This window comes from Lissotriton vulgaris, chromosome 6 (assembly GCF_964263255.1).
Source record: "Lissotriton vulgaris chromosome 6, aLisVul1.2, whole genome shotgun sequence".
NCBI classification, from domain to species: domain Eukaryota; kingdom Metazoa; phylum Chordata; class Amphibia; order Caudata; family Salamandridae; genus Lissotriton; species Lissotriton vulgaris.
In genome coordinates this window covers 591,693,285-591,715,683 of record NC_141694.1, presented here as the reverse complement: position 1 = coordinate 591,715,683, position 22,399 = coordinate 591,693,285, and the positions used below count along the sequence as shown (strand labels likewise).

General features: G+C 43.6%; 1 pseudogene; it reads left to right on the top strand.

The window, feature by feature from the left end:
• The first annotated feature begins 19,760 nt into the window (after positions 1-19,760).
• LOC147707735 (KRAB domain-containing protein 2 pseudogene) lies at positions 19,761-20,288 on the top strand (annotated as a pseudogene).
• The last annotated feature ends 2,111 nt before the right edge of the window (positions 20,289-22,399 follow it).

The following is a 22,399-nucleotide window of genomic DNA, read 5'->3' as shown; positions in this document are numbered from 1 at the left end:
GTGACTGCCCCACAACGATGCACATTAAGTTTACCACCACCACCTACTTCTCGAAACACGCTTGTGTCAATGACCCCAGAAAAGAAGAAAATCCAGGCTACTATTATGGGCATGTTTAGGCAGGAGGGGCCCTTTGAGCGGAAACACCCATTCCCACGTTTGTACAATGGAAAGCAGGCAAAAATGTTAGTGCTAGACCTCCTCCCTTTTTCTTTTGAGGAAGGAACGGGATTCTTAGAATTTGTGGCAGCAATCTGCCAGAAATGAAAGTCACCAAATAGGACCTATTTTGTCAGAGGTGCTGTTCCAACGCTGCATCACGATGTGCTGTAGTTGGTTGGACAAGCTTTGCAGCAAAATATTGTTCACAACATCCACCTGATGACAGACATGTGGACCAGTTGTCAGGTGACCGATTACATGTGCATCACTGCACACTGGATCTCTTTTGCGGGGGTAAAGCAAAAGATATCATCAGGTCTTTGGTCTGAAGAAAGTTTTAAGTGCGTTCAGCGGCATGCAACAGTGGCCATGTTTGCCATGGAGAAATCACATACAGCTGTAAACATCTTGGAGGAATGTAACATCAAGGTGTACGAATGGCTGTGACCCAGAGGTCTCAGAATTGTATTTGTTGGCACAGACAGTGGCAGTCACATATTCAATGCCATGTCAGACGGAGGCTATTACAGGGTCCTATGTTTGGCCCATTACATCAAATCGGTGGTGTAAGACTTCATCAAAAAAGAAGACATAGACAGCAACATACTGACCACCTGCAGAAGAATCTGCACTCATTTCAACCATTCTTTTAAAGCCCGGAAGCAGTTGTGGAATATTCAGCGTAATAATAGAGCACCAGTTAAAGCCCTGATACATGAGGTGTCAACACAATGGAGTTTGACCTTTTACATTTTGCAATGTCTGTTTGAACAGAACAAAACAGATCAATGACTATGTCATGCAAAGAGGAGGGGATGAAGTTGGGAAAGCTATGACCATGGATGTGGACAAATGGGCCTAGTCAAATGCCTGACTCAGATGTTACTCCCTTTTGAGGTTTGAGGAAGTTAGCAAAGAGGATAGTACGATGGACATATCAAGAGAGAGACCTCACTACTCCAAGAGACAGGGTTATGATATGATTCAAATATCAGAAATAAATTCTCTTGGAGCACACCATACATTCATATATTCTCATACACCACCTTCTTACGGGTCATACGATTCTCTATACCAGTCTTAAAAGGGACCAACACGACAATAAATAATGCTCAAGTTTATCAAATTGTAATATTAATCATATCCGATCATTCATAAATATTCATAAATACCATCAATAAAATCAGTTAAAAACAAGACAGAAAATTATTTAGCACAATTTTCACTCATAGGACATACACATTTGTCAACAACAGGAGTTAATTTATGAGAATCAGCAGAAAGTGCGTAGTCTGGGAGTTTCTTCAACCTACAACACTATCTTCCTCAAATTTAACAAAAGTAGGTGTCAATGCATTTCGGTGGGTAATGAAAGATACAACTACCTTCTTCAGGACAAATCAGAATATATATATAGTCCCTTCTAAGAATTTACAAAGCATTGTTCTGCATAATTAATCCTGCATAAAAACATAAGACAAATATCAGCTCAGTTTGCATATAATGTGAAACATAATCCACAACAGAACATGATAACATAATCAATGTTTTAAATTTTACAATCAATCAATCAAAATATACAGATTCTAAGTATAGAGAACTTTGATTTCTATAAAGTTTTCTAAAAGTTTTTATTTGTAATTAGGGTAATTGTCTAGAGAGCCCAATCAAGTCTGGAATACATAGATCACCAACAAGGAGCCCAACTATACATTCATATTCATACTCAGTCCGTCAGTAAGGAATAACTTTATTTCACTAACACAAAGATGGCATAAAAAGTGTTCTACAGATAAAACTTTTTTCATTATTACAATAGGCTTAAATTATAAAGGTTACAGCTAAATTACCAAGAAATAAAAACATGTTAAAAATAGTATTCCTATTACTGAAGAAAAATACATATATACATTCAGTAAGTTAGTTCCCCAGTTAGATATCCAATTGGCGAATTGATCTTCTCTTTTTTAGAGCAGATAAAGAGAAGGATGCCAATGAAAGAAATGTAAAAGGGTCAGGTGATAACTGTAGGTAATAAAGGGCCACACAACTCTGTCTAAAATTCATTTTGTGAAGGAGGGGGACAAATAAACCTTCCTCTTTCTTCACAATAAAATTCACAAAAAAACAAGAAGTGCAAATCATTCTGAATTGATCTGTCATTACATGTACATAGTGGCAGTTCAGAAATTACATAGATATTACGAGGGAGTCCCAACATCAAGGGGATATAGTTTAGGCGAAATCTCACTAAAATATATCTATGTTGTAAATTAGTGACGAACGATAGATAAGTTGAGTTCGCATCCGTTTGCATTATGCTTGGGACTGCCCGGAATGCTCTGACTGTCGACAGCTTGACGTTAGAATCCTCCCTCCTTGCCTGTAATCTAGATAATAAATGATTTTTCAAATCTTTATTGGAAATAGACCAACAGGTTGTAGGATCTACAAAAAGATGATGTAACCCAGCTGCTTTAAGGGTGGATTTAACATAGTGCAACCAGCTGACATTACTCACACCATCTAACTTCGGAATGCCATTTATGATATCCCTCGTCAGTGAAAGAGTCTCCTTCCGCCAAACCGAGTGCCACATTAAAATGGGCGCCATACAAATGTTGTCAGAAATGTAAGGAACTCTCAACTCCAAATGACCATTGAAGTTAGAGCATGACTTAGGCAATGAAACTAGATTTTTCAGAAAGATGTCTTCTATAGGTTGCAGTTTTGAGCAATCTATGGTGCCCCAAACAGCAGCTCCAAAAGTGGCAGCAGGTACTGTTTTGACTTCATAACCTTTCTTTATTGCTTCAACGGGTTTAGAACCAACTTTTTTAATAAATTTCTAAAGAGCCCCAATGTTCTTTTCCATCTGCAGCCCCCTATTTATGACCATACTTTGCCACATAGTCCCTAAATAATTAAAAGAATCCAAAACTCCCAGCTTATCCCCCTTCAATATGAATTTGTAGCTGTTTCTGCTGCTTTAAACCTGCCACTAAAACAAAAGACTTTGAATCGTTAATTTTGATAACCAGCTTGTTCATAAATTTGGTATACTCCATCACTAGTCAGCGTAGCGCATTGCTAGTATGGGCTAAAATCACTGCATCGTCCGCGTATAGGAGTATCAGTACGTGTAAAGAGTTGATATGAGGAACATCTAGATTCAACATCATTAGTATAAAGTGCAAATAGAAAGGGCGCAAAGACGCACCCCTACCTCACAAACGATTTTAAAGTACCTAGTACACTCGCCTCCCTTTCCAAATCGGACACAAGCTGAGGCTCCTGAATACAAATCACGAATTATGTTAATAATCTGTATGCAGATCCCATTGCCTCCATGATCTGCCACAGCCTAGGCTGTACCACGCAGTCAAAGGCTGCCGACAGACCAATGAAGGCAATATATAGATGGCCATTCTTAGCTTCAGTTTAGTTTGCAATTATTAGGTTCAGGTTCAGACACTGATCCAAAGTGCCTTTTCCTTTTCTAAAACTAAACTGACATGGGATTATGATGTTATTCTCCAGAGCCCATTCCTCAAGACTATTTAAAAGCAACCAGCCCATTCATTTTGCAGTGGAGTCTATCAAAGATATAGGCCTATAATTTTTCGGAATTGTCCTATCCACCTTTTTGTAGATAGGGACAATTACAGTCAACCTCCACGAAGGAGGAACACCTATTTGGGAAATTTCATTAAAAACATTTGTTAAAAGCGGCGCCACAGGTCTTGATTATCTAAAAAAAGATCAATTGGGACACCATCAGGTTCCGGGGCCTTCGCACGTTTACACTGATTCAAAGCATATTTTATTTCTCCCAGTGTGAACCGGACACTTCTTCCTACACCACCTAGATTTGTGGAAGCAGATTGAGTAATTGCCTTCTCATTAGTTCCAAATACACCTTCAAAATGTGTAACCCATTCCTCCTGTTCAACATGGGTATCTATAGACATGCACTGCTCATCTCTTAGGAAAGGTGCATTAATCACAGACCAAATGCCTGCGAGCTTCTTAATAATGCAGCCTTTTGCAGATTTCCCTACCAATCTTCTATTAGGGTTTTCAGCCTTGATATCCTTGCATTTTTATAAGCCTGTTGCAATGACTTGACCAAAGTTAACCTCTTCGATGCTCATGACTGAACGGTTCCATCATGAGCGTCGGTTGGCCTGTGTTCATGACGGAACCGTTCCGTCATGAGCCCGTTGGCTCATTAGAACGTTCAGCACAGCGCAGGAATCTGCGCTGCGCTGATGTGGTTAAGTTGCGAGGTTTAGACTTTAAGGCCATGTGAAGATTTTTAAGTGATTTTTCACAATCCTCATCAAACCAGTTAGATTTTTTGCGATGCCCATTGCATATAAAACAAATTGAGTTGTTTTTAACTTCCAGTAAAACAAGCTCGAATGCTGTGACCATACCATTGTCAAAAAAGGGTCTCGGCATACCATTATCTCTGCTACTCGATTACAGGCCAAATTACCCAGGAAATTCACAGCATCAATTCTCTCCTACTTCAAAATAATCCCATTCTCCCATGAAATTACTGGATTGATATGAAGTTTTAAAAAAGGTTCCTTTTCATTAAAGAGGGGATAAGAAAAGTGATTGCAGCGTGGTCACTAAAAGCGTAAAAATTAATCTCAAATTGGGAAAAAGGCTTCCTTATGGAATCAGAGACCGGGACATAATCAAGCGTAGAGGAGAAGGAACGACTAAAAAAAGTGAATCCTAGCTGACCAGTTTAAATTTCAGAGGTATTTAGAAACACAAGATTATTTGTTATTATTAGTCTATTAGGCCGTTACCATAATAAGTATGACTAAAATGGGGGACACACTCCCCATCGTCGTCCACCAGTCCAAAGACTGATATATTTAAGTCTTATCACAAGGATGAGCATTAAAATCCCCAAACCAAATTATATCACAGGATTTAGTACATACTTTCTCCAAGTTAACAATGTCTCTTTCCAAAGGAGCCAACACTGCTGCATGATTGCTACCAAAATTGTTATTGTAAAAATTAATAAGCAACCAGTATTGGTCAACACAATACTATGATAATATGGCGATGTATTTTAAAAGGTCTTCACTTTTAAAGGGAAAACATTGGAAAGTAGGGCCAGTAAACCACCCTTTGCATGACCAGCTAATGATACCCATTCAGGTATATCGGGTCAATTTCCCATGTCTCTTGTAAGCACATTATATCTTGAGTTGTTAACAAAGACAACCATTCCATTTTTTTGATTATACTCAGCGATATTCCAAGAAATTATCGAAACAGATCCTGAGGTATTTACTAGATGTGTCGATGTCTGGGGCAAATTCGGACTGCCTATCTGTGTACTTTGTTGTTGTTGAGAAATTACAGAGGGAACAGAGACTATAGAGGACCCATTTTGCATTACTATATCATCAGCACTGTAAGCTGTTAGGCTCTGCTCATCTAGTTAATAACATACAAGCATGCCTTGCAGTACAGCAAATCTATTACTGAGAGGTAAGGGTAAAACAGAGGGAAGAAGAGACTGGTTAGATGGAAAACGAAAGGGCTTCCGGGCGTTAGTTACTCTATAAAAGGATCTGTGGTGAGGTATCAGGCTTTATAAAAGAAACCCAACGGAAGTGCGCAGATTTCTGAATAAAATGATGGGGTGCTAGGTAACATAGTTATTAGGTCGCCCACTATGTGATGGTTGTCAAAACTTAAAAAATTACAATAATCTTTGATAGTTTTGGGAGATCTTCCTACCCGGTTAACCCTCCTAGCAATAATAATATGTTTATACATATTAAAATTAGCCCCTGTGCACTTAGAAAGCCAATGCTAAGCTTTATGGATTAACTGCTCCATAGACTCAAGTTGTTTCACTTTCAGTCTGGTACATTTGCTAAGACTATCACATATGGGCTGGCTACTGATGGGAGATCTAACCTTCCTTTAGGATTCACAGCCTCTGCTAAGTGCTGGGAAATCCCCCTTCCAGAACAAGGAGCTCCACCCTCTAAAGAAGCAGAGTTTGTAGAGGGTTGGAAACAGAGAATATCAGTTGCAGAGGGATCCAGCGGGAGAAAACCTAAGGGATGAGATGAAGGAGGGTGAGTGTTCGCAGTTCCATTAGATCCTTGAGGTTCGCCATGTGACCGGGTGCAACCATAGGTATGAGTGGGTGCACCAAAAGTGGTTTGGGTCAGATTCCGATGGTGATTATTATGCACAATAGCTCTCATCATTTTAGCTGATTCTCGAGCTGAACCCGCCGAGTGAGTGGACAACCCTCTTACTTGTTGAGGGACATAACTTTCTGTGTTATCAATTACCACAGAGTGTGTCCCATCTGGCTGAGGGGTCATCCTCGCCTCCTCAATTAACTTAGTAGTATTTCGCGGGGCTTGGTTCAGGGAGCGAAAGGCCTCCATCTCCATGGAAGATAACTTTTCCTCAATTTGGGTTAGTTTATACAATATGGGGTTTAAAAGTACAGCACCATAGTTTCTTTTCAACAGGTAAGAATCATAAACATGATCATTCACCAAATGGGGTTGTTTAATAATGTTCTTAGACCTTGTAGTTCTTGTCGATCTTGAGTGTAAGGGAAGCTCTAAATCCAACTCCTCGTTCCCAGTACTTTTCTCCGTGCAAACCCTTTTCAATGTTTTTTGCTTTAAAGGACCACCTCCCTTTCTCTTCCTAGGTGGTGGTTCTGGGTTACTATTCTCCGATTGGAGAGACGCTAACTGCCCCTGAGTGGCTATACAACGTTCAGATGTAATTGCAGTGGGTGAAGACAAACTCGACATTGGAGTTTTGCTGTGCCAGGCTCATTTATTGACTGCACAGAGATCGAGGGATCAGCACCTAAGACCCACCCTCCTAAGGACAATTGTTTTTTAGCAATAAGTGAATCCAAGGAAAGCCTTCACTCAGCTCAATTTTGTGGGCAAGGACAGATTTAGCCCTTGTTAAGAAGGCGTCCAGAGTCCCAGCAGGTCCACCCCCTTGCTTTTCCTTGTAATCCCTCCTTTTGCTACTTTTAATACTTGATGAGAATTTTACGGATATGGCACGCAAACAATCAAACAACGCAAACAATCAAAAGCTAGTCAAAGAATTGCTCCAGAGAATAAGATCAGCAGTACCTTTTAACCTCTCTGTCCTGGTAAACAGATGTTAGCGGGGGCGCAGCCCAGTCTCTTCCGAGCGTGGACGGGTCCGCCCTTGGCCCAGGCGCGTCCCGGGTCGGTGTGTGTCCTAAGTAGTGCTGAAGGGCAAAGAATGCTGGGCACTGTAGTCCTCCTGCCGAGCGGAGTAGAAGTCTCCCCTCCTGGGAAGAAGAACACTTGGCTCGCAGTCTCCCGTACTTGAGTCAGGAATTCTGGGTTTGGTTTTACCATTCAGTCAAAAAGATCAATACCTTCATCTCATCTCATAAATATTAAGGTGAGGTTCCATGCAGACTGTTCTTTAGAATGTAAAAACAAGTTTCAATCCTGAATAAGAATGAAATAAAATTGTTGTAAAAATCTATCCATGCATAATTACAGCAATCTATTCAGTGGCAACCCTATTGTTTCCCTAAACATACCTTATAGACAAAGGCTCTGATATCTGTAATAATCCAGAACAAGAAGTCGAAGATAAAATTATTGATAGGGAATTCTCTACTGGTCAGTCAGAGCCTGAAAAGAGAAACAGAATCTATATGAAACAAGCATTTGCAATGCAATAGGTCTCACATTTGCTAGAGTTTGAGCTATTGGCATTGTAGATTACAATTCCTTTTATTAATGTATTGGATTAAAAAAATAAAATAAAAGGCATTGTCATTTGCAATGCCAATAGCATAAACTCTCGCAAAAGCGAGACCTATTGGCTATGGCAATGCTTGTTTACGCATTGTTGGTACTATGTTTGCTTGCGGGAGACCAGTAAGTAGCTATTCAGCTTGTTATTGATTGTTGGTTCGCAGGAGGACTGGTAACTAGCTACTACATTTTTTTATAAATTGTTGGTATGTGGGAGGACCAGTAAGTAGCTGCTCAGTTTACTATTCATTGTTGGTACAGCGCTGGTTTGTGGGAGGCCAGCAAGTAACCACTCAGTTTCTTATAGAAGGACAGTAGAGTCATATGTGTGCAGAGTGGCATGTTTGGCGTCACGCGTGAGGTTCGGGGGCATGCTCCAATCACATGGCAGCTGGCTTGTGGTGGAACCTAACCTTGAAAGTGGTGCAAAGTATAGTGCGAGCAAGACCAACAATGAAGCTGACTAGACCGTGGCAGCAAAGATGAAACACCATACAGTGATAACTTGTAACAAAGGTCAGTCAAATAGGAATACACAATTCATTGATCATGGGTTTTCATGTTTTGAGCTAAAGGAGCGGTGGTGTTGATTTCGACAAAAGGATATCTTTAAAATACACTGTAGTGACCATGGACGGAGCAGTTGAGCAGGAGAAAACTCGAGAGGGACCACCGAGTCTATTGCGAGTCAAAAGCGAGACCTATTGGCTATGCCAATGGTTGTTTGCTAATGTTGTGGAGTTGTGTTCTATTGTAAGACGAACCCTCACATTTTTGGTACAATATCTTCATTTCTTAGCATCGATGTTTTTTGCCTGACTTTCTCTTAAAAGCAAGTGACTGCTGCTTTTAGCATGGATCACGTTCGACACTTTCCGAGTCTAACATGTGCACAGTACTATACAAAATCAGGATTGAGCTCATTTGAGTGGTCCTTCTAATGTTTCCTTTCTCACTGTGCTATAATCTATGTCAAGGAATACTTTACAAGAAAGAATATGAAACTATTTCCCAGATAGCGAGTAAAGTCATTTGGAGAGAACGATCGTTTCATTTAAAGATCCCTGTTAGTTGTATTTTCATTTATTATCCCGCAAGTTACGGTTTGTTTTCATATGCAATTATTGACAATGACCTGGGGTTTACTCAATATCTCCTTCAACTTTATTGTACTCGCATTGGAGTTTGATCCCCGTTACATGCAAAATCTGTTTAGTTGTTGCTATGTCAGTGGAACACTGAGTCCAGATGTGCAGCACAAAGCGGTAACAGCCTCGAGGTTACAGGATTTTGTGTTTATCTTTTAACTTCATTTACTCTTGCCTTTGGAGCTAAGTACTCGCGCTAAAATCGAACGTTTTGGTCATTGCGTCCTTACATTTACTAAAACATTATCCACCTTCATGTATAGTTTGTTTTCTGTTCTTAAGTTTTACAAAAACATCAAAAAACAGCTGTTAGTTTAATGGGGCGACAGGCACACTGAAAGTTGGGGTGGCTTTCGGGTCTAACGCAGGGGTGCAGGGTGGAGGGGTGTGTTTTGCGGGTTTTCCGGGGGGTGGGGGCTTTTTGTCTATTTGTTTATACCGAGGGTCGGTTTTGCTGCATATTTCGATCACTGTGTCTGTTTCCTTGGGGGGGGGGCATTGCTCATGCTCTGGGAATGGGGGGTAGGGGGCTACGGGTGCTGAGTTGGAATGTTAACGGTCTGGGTGAAAGGATTAAGCGGGGGATCGTTTTACAGTATCTGAAACGTCTTTCACCTGATGTAGTACTATTGCAAGAGACACATTTTATAGGAAATGCTTGCCAGGCAATGAACAGAAGGGGATACCGCTTGGTGGCGCATTCCGTATTCACTACTGGATCGAGGGGGGCGGGTGTTATGGCTCGGAGTTCCCTCCCCTTGGAGATAGACGATACTGTGTTAGATGAAAGAGGCCGGTACGCGGCCATTACCGGTCGCTGGGAAGGGAAGACGATCTCTATTCTTTCTGTATATGTCCCACCGGGTTTACAGTCTGTCACATTTGCTGATCTGGGTAGGGTGGTGTTGAATTTCCCATTAGGTATGATGGTGGTTGGTGGGGATTTTAACTCGGTTGTTTGTGGTAGCGAAGATCGTCACCCACCCCGGACTCTTTTGAGGTCACAGTTATGGATGAGTGATTTCCTGAATGCATTGGGTTTGGTAGATTGCTGGAGACACTTACACCCCGGGCAGGCACAATATACTTTCTACTCGGGGGCACACAGAAGTCTCTCTAGGCTCGATTATATCCTATTGCCAGCGGCGCAGATGGTCTCTGTGAGGGAAATTCGCCATCTTGCTCGGGGGATCTCGGATCACTCGCCTCTCTGGCTTACGATAGGTGTACAATTGGAAGCCGGAGGCCGGGTTGCCCCAATTAACCCCTGGCACCTACGTCATCCGAAAACAAGGGCTGAGGTAGTTAAGTGTGTAGACCATTACTTTGTGGAGAATGCTGGGTCAGTGTCCTCTTCGGTGTCCCTGTGGGAGGCCTTTAAGACTGTTGTCCGGGGCCAAGCCCTTTCTCTGATTGCTAGCGCAAGAAAGTGCAAGAATAAGGAGGTGGTGAGATTGGAGACAAAAATTGCGTCGTTGGAAGAGGAGTTAGGATCTGAAGTCACACCCGAGGGTTTGCATGTTTTGGCCCTTAAACAAGCCGATTACAAGGCGCTGGTGACAGATGCGGCGAGGATGTTGAGTCGTGAGCAACAGGGGTGTTTGTACGACGTCGGAGATAAGGCTGGGAAGTTGATTGCGTGGCTGGATAAGAGAGAAAGGCTGAATCGTGTGGTGCCTGTTGTGGTGAATGAGGACGGTGAACGAATCGTGGACCCGGAGGGTATAATTGCGGTGATTGCTCAGCACTTTCAGAAGGTTTACTCGCCGGTTTCCGACAGGCCTGAGGAGGATTCACACTTGCTACTTAGAGATATCGCATTGCCTAGCCTCTCGGAGTCTGATAGAGAGCTTATGGAGGTAGATTTTTCTACTGATGAAATAGCGCTCGCTATTCTCTCCCTTCGTTCAGGGAAGGCCTCTGGTCCGAATGGTCTCCCGATAGAGCTATATAAATTGTGTCCGGATAAAATGGCGTCATACCTTCGCCAAATGTTTTTGGAATCGCGCGATCTTGGGCTTTTTCCCCGAGATCAGAGATTGGCTTCTATTATTGCTATTCATAAGGATGGGAAGCCTCATGATCAGTGTTCTTCATACCGGCCGATTTCACTCCTGAACGTTGAACCCAAGATTCTGGAGAAACTCCTGTCAAATCGTTTGATCACGGTTATTGGTGATCTGATACACCCAGATCAATCCGGGTTTATTCCTCACCGGAATACGGCTCTCAATTTACGCCACCTCCATGGTGTGCTTGCAAGGGCGGGGTCACTTCGCGAGTCGGCCATTTTAGTTTCGATGGATGCCTCGATGGCCTTCGACACGATTGAATGGCCGTATTTGTGGGCGGCACTTGCTAAATTCGGTTTCGGGCCTCATTTTATCGGCTGGGTTAAACTACTTTACGAACAGCCAATGGCCCAAGTGGTCGTAAATGGCAGGGCTTCGGAGCCTTTCGTTCTTGGCAGAGGCACACGACAGGGATGTCCATTATCACCGCTCCTTTTCGCGCTTGCTCTTGAGCCCCTGGCAGCGTGGCTTAGGTGGGAACCGTCGCTAAAGGCCATTAGGTGGTCCCCTGATTTTGAGGACCGTATATCCCTATACGCGGATGACATCCTGTTATATCTTACTTCCCCTCGTAAGTCCCTGGGAGTTCTGTTTGACGTATTGCGCTCCTTTGGAAGAAATTCGGGTTTAGCCATCAATTGGTCTAAATCCTATATCTACCCGCTCACTGCGGAGATACCACTGTTGCCCCGTTATTGTCCGATACCAGTATCGCGTGACGGCTTTAAATACTTAGGGATCTATATCTCCCTGGACTCAGCCGTACGATATGAGAAGAATCTGCTCCCGCCACTCCACCGGCTCCGATCTGACGTAGCAGCATGGTGCGGATTGCCGTTGTCCCCGGTTGGGAGAGCGGCCTTGTTTAAAATGATGTCCCTCCCTCGCTTTTTGTATGCCCTTCAGAACACGCTTGACCTGGTGCCTGCAAGTTACTTCCGGGAGATCGAGGGCCTCCAGAGGAAACTGATATGGGGCGGGCGACCTCGCATTGGCGAAACTGACCCTACCCTGGTACGACGGTGGTATTGCGCTGCCTGACATTAAAAGGTATTACTGGGCGTCGCAACTTAGTGCCATAAACCATGCAATGTACGGCCCGGTCCTTAACCCGGCATTTGAGATGGATAGATGGCAGCTCCCGGGAGGCGATTATAACAGGGCGTTGTACTCTAGGTCGGCGGGAAAGTCTCTAACTGGACCCACCAGGGTTGCGGTACGAGTGTGGGGCTCGGTGACTGCTGCCACGGGGTGGGCAGATCGGCTGACCAGAGCTACTCCGCTTTATGCGGCTGAGCGACTGGGCTGTCTTTGGAGAACGAAGGGGTTTGACATGTGGGATCTCATAGGGATTAGCAAAGTGGGGGACGTCTGGGTCAAGGAGAGGATCAAATCTTTTATGGAACTCCAACAAGAATATAGACTGGGCGATAGGGAGCACTTCCGCTACTTGCAGGTTCGCCACGCACTCGTATCCGTCTTCCCTGTTGGTACTGATGTCCCGGAGTCCTCTCCCTTGGAAGATAGGGTGCTTCACAGGGATGTCCCGGATAGCACCATCTCCCTTATTTATAAAAAGCTGATTAATAATCGCTCAGATCTTCTGGTGCGGCTTCGTGAGGCCTGTACCGGTGATGGGCTGGAGCTGGACGATGAAGATTGGCAGGCTGCGATATCCTCTCCTAAGGAAGTGGCGATCCCGGGCGTCTCCGACTGATGCAATTGAAGATTTTACACCGCGTGTATGTCATGGGTCCACGTTTGCTGCGCATGGGTTATTCTCTGGATGGATTGTGTAGGCGTGGCTGTGGTATGCTTGCTACTTTTCTTCACATTCGGTGGGAATGTCCAGACGTGGTGGAATATTGGAAACGAGTGCATGAGGTTATGGATGAAGTCACGGGTGTTTCGCTTTTGCCAGAGGCCAGGAGATGTCTGTTGAATGTGTGGGAGCCGAATGACTATAGCATAGCGCAGACTCAATGGGCCTCCCTCGGCAACATGATTGCGAAGAGAGACATCGCCCAGCTGTGGGGGTCTCCACGTGCGCCTCTGGATTCCACATGGGAGGACAACATGGATTGGTGCATGTTCCGAGAGAAAACTGTGTACATCGCCCGTGGACGACCTAAGAAATGGGGAAGGATATGGGGTCAATGGAACTCGTATCGTGGAGAAATCTGTACCCCCCCCTTTGTAGAAACAAATGTCATCCCTCAGTCCCCGTGACCGAACATTCCATACGTTTCTGTCCTGCTGTTTTTCACCTGGTTGTCTGACCCTGACCCCTTCATTCCCTCCCTCCTGTTTTCATATCCTTTTATAGTTGTCATCTTGAGTTGCTCCCCCTGCTATCTGGGACAGTCACACACTTTACACATCACCTCGGGATTAGGTTGTTTTTGTTTTGTTTTTATATAAAAAAATGTGAAAAATTTCAATTATCCTCTTTCCACTTCAAGGATATCGTCTGGGTGTATTTTATCGCTGCTGGACCCCCGGGTTGCCGGCTGATGAGCTGTGTATTACTGCTGGAATTTGATGCTCGCTGTTACTGACCGGCCCCTGTGGTTGTAGGTCTGTATTTGTATTGCTCTATCGAAATAAAGGTTTTAAAAAAAAAAACTAAAAAAAAACAGCTGTTTTCAGTAGCTAAAATTATTATTTTAGTTTGCGTCTGAATGTCACCTTTACAAGTACATGTTTTCCTTTAGGAACTCGTGTGAGAAATAATATATTTTATAACTGCGCGTCTTATGATTTTTCTCGTGATATCCCATGATATGTTTGCATTTAAAAAGCACTGTTTTGTTTTTCCTACTTCAAACCACCGAAGAAGAACTCTCAAGGCCAAAAAGGCAGAAGCACGCCGTTACTAGGAAATTGCAGCCTTGTGGGAAACCGCAATGCCTTCAAAGCGAAAGAATCAAAACAAGACGTGAGCGTGCACTGCCGAAACCTGTCATGGGGTGGGACTTCTGTTTTCTGCTGGAAGCCCGCGCCCATGGAGTGGCTGGCCAGAGGAGCAGAGGTGACGTGGGGCTCCCATGCCTGAGGGAGAGCCCCGCGGAGGCTTCAGAATTCCGGAGTGGCGCCAATGCGGTGATTGGGGCTTAGTTGTACTGGGGGTGGCGGCGGGGGAAGGGGGGTGTCTCTGTGCGCTCGTGTGTGTCTGTGTGCTCGTGTGTGTGTGCGGCGGGGGTGGGGTGGTGTGTGTCTCTGTATGTGTGCGCTCGTGTGTATGCGTGCGTGTATGTGCGCTTGTGTGTGTGTCTCTCTGTGTGTGTGCGCTTGTGTGTGTGTGTGCGCGTGTGCGAAAGCAGGGGGAGGTGAGGCTGTGTATGTTGGAGGCTTTCAAGGGAGACAGGAGATGGTGAACGCGCGCGCGACCTGATCCGATTCCTGAGGCTGCGCGTGCCAATCTCTTGTCTCCTTGTAAGCAGAACCGGTAGCAATAGGTCTCGCTGCGACAGGGCTTAGCCCTGTATCGCAGGTGCAAGACCTAAAAAGGGAGCCCAATGGAGTAGAAAAAACACTCAACCTCTTACATACATAAGGCTTTTACAACTTATTAACAAAAATTAAGTATAAATAATATGTTATGTTATGTTATGTTATGTTATGTTATGTTATGTTATGTTATGTTATGTTATGTTATGTTATGTTAGGGGGTGTTTTAAATAGCGCTCAGGTACTCCGAGGAGTGTCCCGGTGCTTTTAACCCAAAATGGACAGGGAGCAGAAAAGGGGAAGAGGGGACCCTACTGAACAAACATCCAAGATTTCAAATCCTTCCTAAAGGCTAACAGATTAGCGTTCCTGCGAAGAGTGACCGGCAGAGTGTTCCACAGCTGGGGCGCCAAGCGCCTAAAAGACCGGCCACCAACCCGCACTCTTCTTATAACCGGAACCGTGGCAAGAGCCAACGACTCTGACCTCAGTGATCTGGAAGGCTGATAAAAAGCCAGCCGCCTCTGGATGTATTTGGCACTAGTAGCATGAAGCGCTTTGAATGCCAGAGTGAGTGCCTTGAAAGCGATACGCTTTCGAATGGGCAACCAGTGGAGAGTCTGCAAGAGCTCAGACGCTCTGGTGCGCTGATGGAGGCCAAAGATGGCACGCGCAGCCGAGTTCTGAACTATCTGCAGGCGTTGGAGAAGGTACTCTGGCAAACCAAAGTACAGGATGTTGGCATAATCAAGGCGCGACCCAATAAGCGCCTGCACCGTAATTTTCCTATGTGCCAGTGTAAGCAGCGGAAGGAATTTACGAAGCATCTTAAGAAGACCAAAACATCTCCCTGTTAGGCCAAGAATCTGGGGCTTCATAGACAAGTCAATATCGATCTTAACTCCAAGGTTCTTGGCCATGGAGGAGGCAGCCAACGGTGGAAACATATTCACAGGCCACCATGAATGCCAGATGGGTTCAGACCGCCAGCCGAAAAAGAGCACCTCGGATTAACACTTGAGGCTGTTTTGCTGGAACCACTTAAACACAGCCCCAAGGCAGCCTCTAATGCTCTCCATATCGAAATTGGACCCCTTCCCACGGGTGAAAAGGAGCTGAGTGTCGTCGGCATACGACACGATCTGGGCACCAAATGACTCCGCCAGCACCACCAGAGGGGTCATAAAGATGTTAAAAAGAGTCTGGCTCAAAATAGACCCCTGAGGGACTCCCACCTCAAGTGGCAGCACCGCGGCGGAGAAGGGGGGGACCCAGACCGTTTGGCACCGGCCCGCCAGGAAGGATCTGAACCAGCTGAACACCGTCCCCCGCAGACCGATCTCATTAAGTCTGGTGAGGAGACCCTCATGGGGGACGGTGTCAAAGGCCGCTGATAGGTCGAGCATTACCAGCATAGCCTTGCCTCCTGCATCCAATACCTCCTTGATTGCTTCTGTCACTTCCAACAGAGCTGTCTCAGTGCTCAAATTAGTGCAGAAGCCAGATTGAGTACTGTGTAAAAGGTGGTTATTCTCAAGGAAGTTGGAGAGGGAGGTATGTACGTGTTTCTCCACAACTTTGGGAGAGGCTGGCAAAAGGGAGATAGGCCTATAATTGGCATGCATCTCCGGATCCAAATTGGGCTTTTTCAGCAGGGGTAAGACCAAGGCATGCTTCCAAGCTGGAGGAACCACTCCAGTGCTGAGAGAAAGATTCGATTCAGAAAAGGGGGTGGTGATGAACAGAGTGTCTGAATTAAGCAGACCACTCTTACCCAGTCCAAAGATCAAGGCTTGATCCATCACCGTTATTTATCTCACTGCACCATCCCAGCTCAGAACCTGGCTATATGCAAATCAGTCTGTCCCTGGCCCAGTGCATCGGGGAACAGGGCAGACTAAACTACCAAGCCAATTCTTCACCAGAAAGGAGACAAGCTACCGGGGACCGGTTTCTGGCATTTCAGCCGTCTTCGGCCCGGCTTGCTTGAATCCTGATGGTGCAGTGAGAAAGGGACTCATGTCTGAGTATACTCTGCCACACCTATAGTGGCCAAAAACGATTCAGAAAAGGGGGTGGTGATGAACAGAGTGTCTGAATTAAGCAGACCACTCTTACCCAGTCTAAAAAGATCAAGGCTTGATCCATCACCGTTATTTATCTCACTGCACCATCCCAGCTCAGAACCTGGCTATATGCAAATCAGTCTGTCCCTGGCCCAGTGCATCATGGGAACAGGGCAGACTAAACTACCAAGCCAATTTTTCACCAGAAAGGAGACAAGCTACCGGGGACCGGTTTCTGGCATTTCAGCCGTCTTCGGCCCGGCTTGCTTGAATCCTGATGGTGCAGTGAGAAAGGGACTCATGTCTGAGTATACCCTGCCACACCTATAGTGGCCAAAAACGATTCAGAAAAAGGGGTGGTGATGAACAGAGTGTCTGAATTAAGCAGACCACTCTTACCCAGTCCAAAGATCAAGGCTTGATCCATCACCGTTATTTATCTCACTGCACCATCCCAGCTCAGAACCTGGCTATATGCAAATCAGTCTGTCCCTGGCCCAGTGCATCATGGGAACAGGGCAGACTAAACTACCAAGCCAATTCTTCACCAGAAAGGAGACAAGCTACCGGGGACCGGTTTCTGGCATTTCAGCCGTCTTTGGCCAGGCTTGCTTGAATCCTGATGGTGCAGTGAGAAAGGGACTCATGTCTGAGTATACCCTGCCACACCTATAGTGGCCAAAAACGATTCAGAAAAGGGGGTGGTGATGAACAGATTAGAAAAACAAGAAATTGAGTTGTTAGAATTGAATATGAGAGAAAATACTGCCCTAGAATAAGCAAAAAGAAAACTTGATGAATTAAACCGAGAAGTGAATAGCTATAACGACTCTTTGGTGAACAAGAAACCCCTTAAATTAAGAAAAGTTATTAACAGGTTTAGTGTGGAACTCACTTACCCTTACTTGAATAAAGATTATTATCAACAGAAAAAAGAGCATGGTGGTGAGAAACCATACTATCAAAGGCCCTTCTACTCCAGAGGGAGAAGAAAACGGGTCACATTCCCCGAAACCTCAGGCTCAAATAGTGAGGATGAAGTACCCTCCAAGGCAGAACAGGGAGTTTACCGCCATAATCCAGATTATGGGTCTTTTTCATACCAGCGCCCAAGAAGGTAACAACACATGCGGAATACCCCTAAACAACAATTCCTGAAAACAAGGAATCAGAAATATTGGCAACGAAAACATTTCCAATCATTAACCTATCCAAAAGGGACCTGAATACTTGGGAAAGAGAGGTTTTAGAAAAGGGATTTAGCTCTGCCCCTTCTTCTAATGTTAATACATTTATTTTAGAGAAGGACCTTAAAGCTGTTTTTAGAAAAATTTGACTTAAAAGATTTTTTGAAAATAGGGAATGCATAAATAAAGAGAATATTTCAGGCCTCAAACGAAAATCTATGTACACTCTCCTTATCCACCAGGTTAATAAGAATGTTGATACATTTTTTTTTTGTTTTAAAAGATCACTTTATTTAGGGGTAAAGAGGTGTCATATGCAATACACACTAGTAATCAGTAAAGAAAGACATAAATTAATATTCCGGCAGAAATACATTGTATAAAAACTAATGATACAATCATTACAATGAGTTAAAAAGGAAAATATAATAAATATATTACAAAGTCAATGAAAGGAAGGTTAGAGGAATTATGGAGGTTTGAGTACTTCTTGTTGAGAGGGTGGCAGTGAGGAATGTGTTTTGCCACAAGTGTCAAAGAATGTTGGGACTGGTAGAACATAAATGGCGCCTTTTCATAGTGATGGATGTGGGTTTACTAGAGAATGTGTTCAGTCTGTGATTGTGGCAGACATCATACCACCAGGCCTTAAATTACATTTTTGTGAAGTCCTTCCAATTTCTTATTATTTGTTTGAAAGCAACTGCTATTAATACATCAACTAAGTTAGTTGGAATAGTATTCCAAATCGAGGAAAGGCTACCTAGGAAGATATTTGTTATAGAAAACGGGAAATGTAAGCCAAAAATTATATTAATATGAGACCAGACCTGTTTCCAAAAACTATAAACTGGAGGACACGAAAACAACATATGGAATAGATCTGCATTTGGGGATGTGCATGACCAACAGGTGTCCACTACAGTAGGAAATCGTTTATGCAAAATCTGAGGAGATAATAAAAGCCTATTATATATGTTACAGTCAAAGTGTGAAATCCCGCATTCTATAGAATGCCTAGGTAATGTATAGAATGCCTAAAAATGCCTGAAAATTGAACGTCAAAGTATGAAATGATTGATATTTTATACATTGTCTAGGCATTGTATACTTTGCCGATTGTCTGCTGGCAAAGTATATAATTCGCCTAATCCCACCATTTTAATCCCGCTCGGCAATGTGTGAAATCGGGCATTCTATAGAATGGCTAGGTAATGTATAGAATGCCTGAAAATCGAACGTCAAAATATGAAATGATTGATATTTTATACATTGCCTAGGCATTGTATACTTTGCCGGATTGTCTGTCGACAAAGTATATAATAGACCTAATCCCAGAGACAGCACAAGTTATCAGCAAGCGAGGGGCAGAGACAGCACAAGTTATCAGCAAGCGAAGGGCAGAGACAGCACAAATTGCCAGCAAGTGAGGGGCAGATACAGCACAAGTTGCCAGCAAGCGAGGGGCAGAGGAAGCACAAGTAACCAGGCAAAGAGCAGGTAGCAGCCGTGCTGTGGTGTGGGGAGCGACCTGCCTGCAAGCAGGGTCAGAGGTCGTGTATAGCATCCGGCTAAGGTTCCACAGATGCTCTGCCGTCATCCTTTCCAGTGGTTCTTGTATCACCATGTCGGAAGAGATTGTAGTGCCAAGACAGGAATCACGCCATGCTGACATGGAACAACGGTTCTGCGAATAATTATCTCAAGTAAGAGCCAATGCTCCTAAAAAGGGTGTTTTCCTAATCAAAACCAGCTATCAAAAGTAAGTGGACGATGTGAAAAAGGCTAGACAACCATTAAGAAGGAATCACAAGACTATTGGCTGGTGAAACACTATCACGTAATGATGGTCGAGAATACAACTAAGTTGATCTACCCTGTTAAAGAAGGTACGAGTGCTATTCAGTTTTACGTTGCGGACTCTGAGTTATTTGACGTACTCCATAAGGCCCATTTGGCTATTGGTCATGGAGGACGGGACAGGATGTTGAAAGAACTTTCACCCAAGTATAAGAACATTAACCATCATGATATTGAGCTGTACATTCACCTTTGTGAGCCTTGCCAGAAGAAGCAAAAAGGTGTCAAAAAAGGTGTTGTGGTCAAGCCAATCGTTTTTTCTGAATTCAGCTCCCGTTTTCAGGTCAATCTCATCGATTTTCAGTCCCATCCTGACAGAGAGTACAAGTTTATAATGGTGTACCAAGATCATCTCACTATGTTTGTAGTTCTCAGGGCTCTGAAATCAAAGAGAGCGGAAGAAGTAGCCTACAAGCTTGTTGACATATTTACGTTGCTTGGTGCTCCAACGATTCTACAGTCTGATAACCGCAGGGAATTTGCAAACAATGTGGTGAGTAGCCTAAAGGAGTAATGGCCCACTTTGAAGATCGTCCATGGTAAGCCGCGCCACTCACAAAGTCAGGGGAGCGTCGAAAGAGCTAATCAGGACATTGAAAATATGCTGTGTAAAAAAACTAGCTGCAGGAGTGAGCGATTGTGGTTCGTCCAACTTATGAAGAACAGAGCTTTTCATTCTGGGATTAAGAGGTCACCATACGAAGCTCTGTTCGGCTGCAAAGCTAGAGTAGGTCTCTTGACGTCGTCCCTCCCTGACGACGTTTTACAAGATGTAAAGACCGAGGAAGAGCTCAAAAAAATAATAATAGAGAGCGTACAAACAACACAACGCAGGAAGAAAGACAAGATGAATCAATGCAAGAGGCACAGTTCCCTGCAGAAGACATAGCTGAGAATGCAATCCATGATGGAGGAAACCAAAACAGTGATGAAGCCATGGTTATCGAAGAGCCTTCCATTTTCGTGGTTACCGAAAATCCTTATTCTTCCGCTATCTGTTGCATCTGCTTAAAAGAAACCAGCGGTGCTCATACATGTCCAAAGTGTGGCCGAAACGTTCATGCCATCTGTGGACATTCTTCTAAAGACGATGACGGCGACGTAGTAGAAGGCTATGGGGTTAGCATTTTGTGCAATGTTTACTTCAATATTGAGAAAGCTATCCAAAGTAAAATGGAATCAAAATCGAACATTGAGATTCAGGCCAAAAAAATGAAAAGGGATTCAGACAAAAAAATTCCTCCTGTGCCTCTGGGTGCCACTGTGCGAGTTCCAATTCCCGACGTCGACAAAGGGAGGGGTGACTCACGCAATCTCTTGGCAGTTGTTATGAACATGATGGAAGATGGCTTTTACCGACTTGGAACTGCACAAGGAATCTTGAAGCAACTCTACGCCAGATCACAATTCACCGTATGTCCAAAGAACTTAATGAGAATTGAAGACGTTCCTGACCACGAAATACCTCTCCGATCTGCAGCTACTTCTCAGTCCACAGGAAGCGGCCAAGGATTCATCAGGTGTATGTGCAAGACGAAATGCCAAAATATGAGGTGTTTGTGTGTGAAAAAGAAAAATAAGTGCAATTCAAAATGTCACTCTAGCCTTCCCTGCTGCAACAAGTAGGTCATGCCAGTTCTGCTTTGTGTTTCACCGGTAACAATATTCTGTTCGCATTCTTCTTAAGTCGTGAAATGTATGTACAAGATCAAAGTGCCAAAATATAAGGTGTTTTTGTGTGAAGAATAAAAGTGGGTACAATTCCACGTGTTACTCCGGCCTTTCTTAGTGTAACAAGTACTTCAATTTCAGTTTTGCTTTCATTGTTTTCCGGTAAGAATATCCTGTGCTTTATTTCATAGTTTTGTTCTTTCAGTTTCAAATGCGTATTAATAATTAAAGGCTTCTCATCTTGTTCCCTCACTTTGCGTAAATGGTACTGGTCATTCTGTATAATACCTACGAATCTCATCTTGTGCCCTTTTAACAATTTGCGTAATGGTACTGGTCATTCTGTATAATGCCTAGGAATTGTATAGAATGCCTAGGAAAAGTATGTAACATTTTCACCAAAAACTTATATTTCCTAGTTTGCCGAAAACCATCAGGTATTCTATACATTACCTAGGCATTCTATACAATACCGGGATTTCACACTTTCACTGTAACATATACATAAAACAGAGTTTGTGTTAGGCTGGCTGATCTTGAAGATTTGTGTATGTTAGTCCATATACTGTTCAATAAAGTGAGACGCCATTCTGTGTTAAAGTTTTTCTCCCATAATTTCTCAATGTTTGATTTCTGTCTTAATATAGGAGAGGATTGAATAAAGGCATATAAGGTTGACGCCTTGGGATGAGTGTGTAGAAAATTGGATATTTCCGTGTTCCTGGGGATGATAGGAGTGGTAAGGGTTTTGGTTGATAATGGCATATACAATCAAGGACAGCTTTACGAAGAATCTAAAATTTGGAAATGAATGAGGTGGGTAAAGCATATAGCTGTTGTAACGAAGAAAATGAAATACATTCTTTCTTTGAGAACAATTGGTACCCATATTATGCCACGTTGTCTCCACGTTTTCAAATAAAAAGGGTTTGTTTTGGATCAGTATAGTTTTGT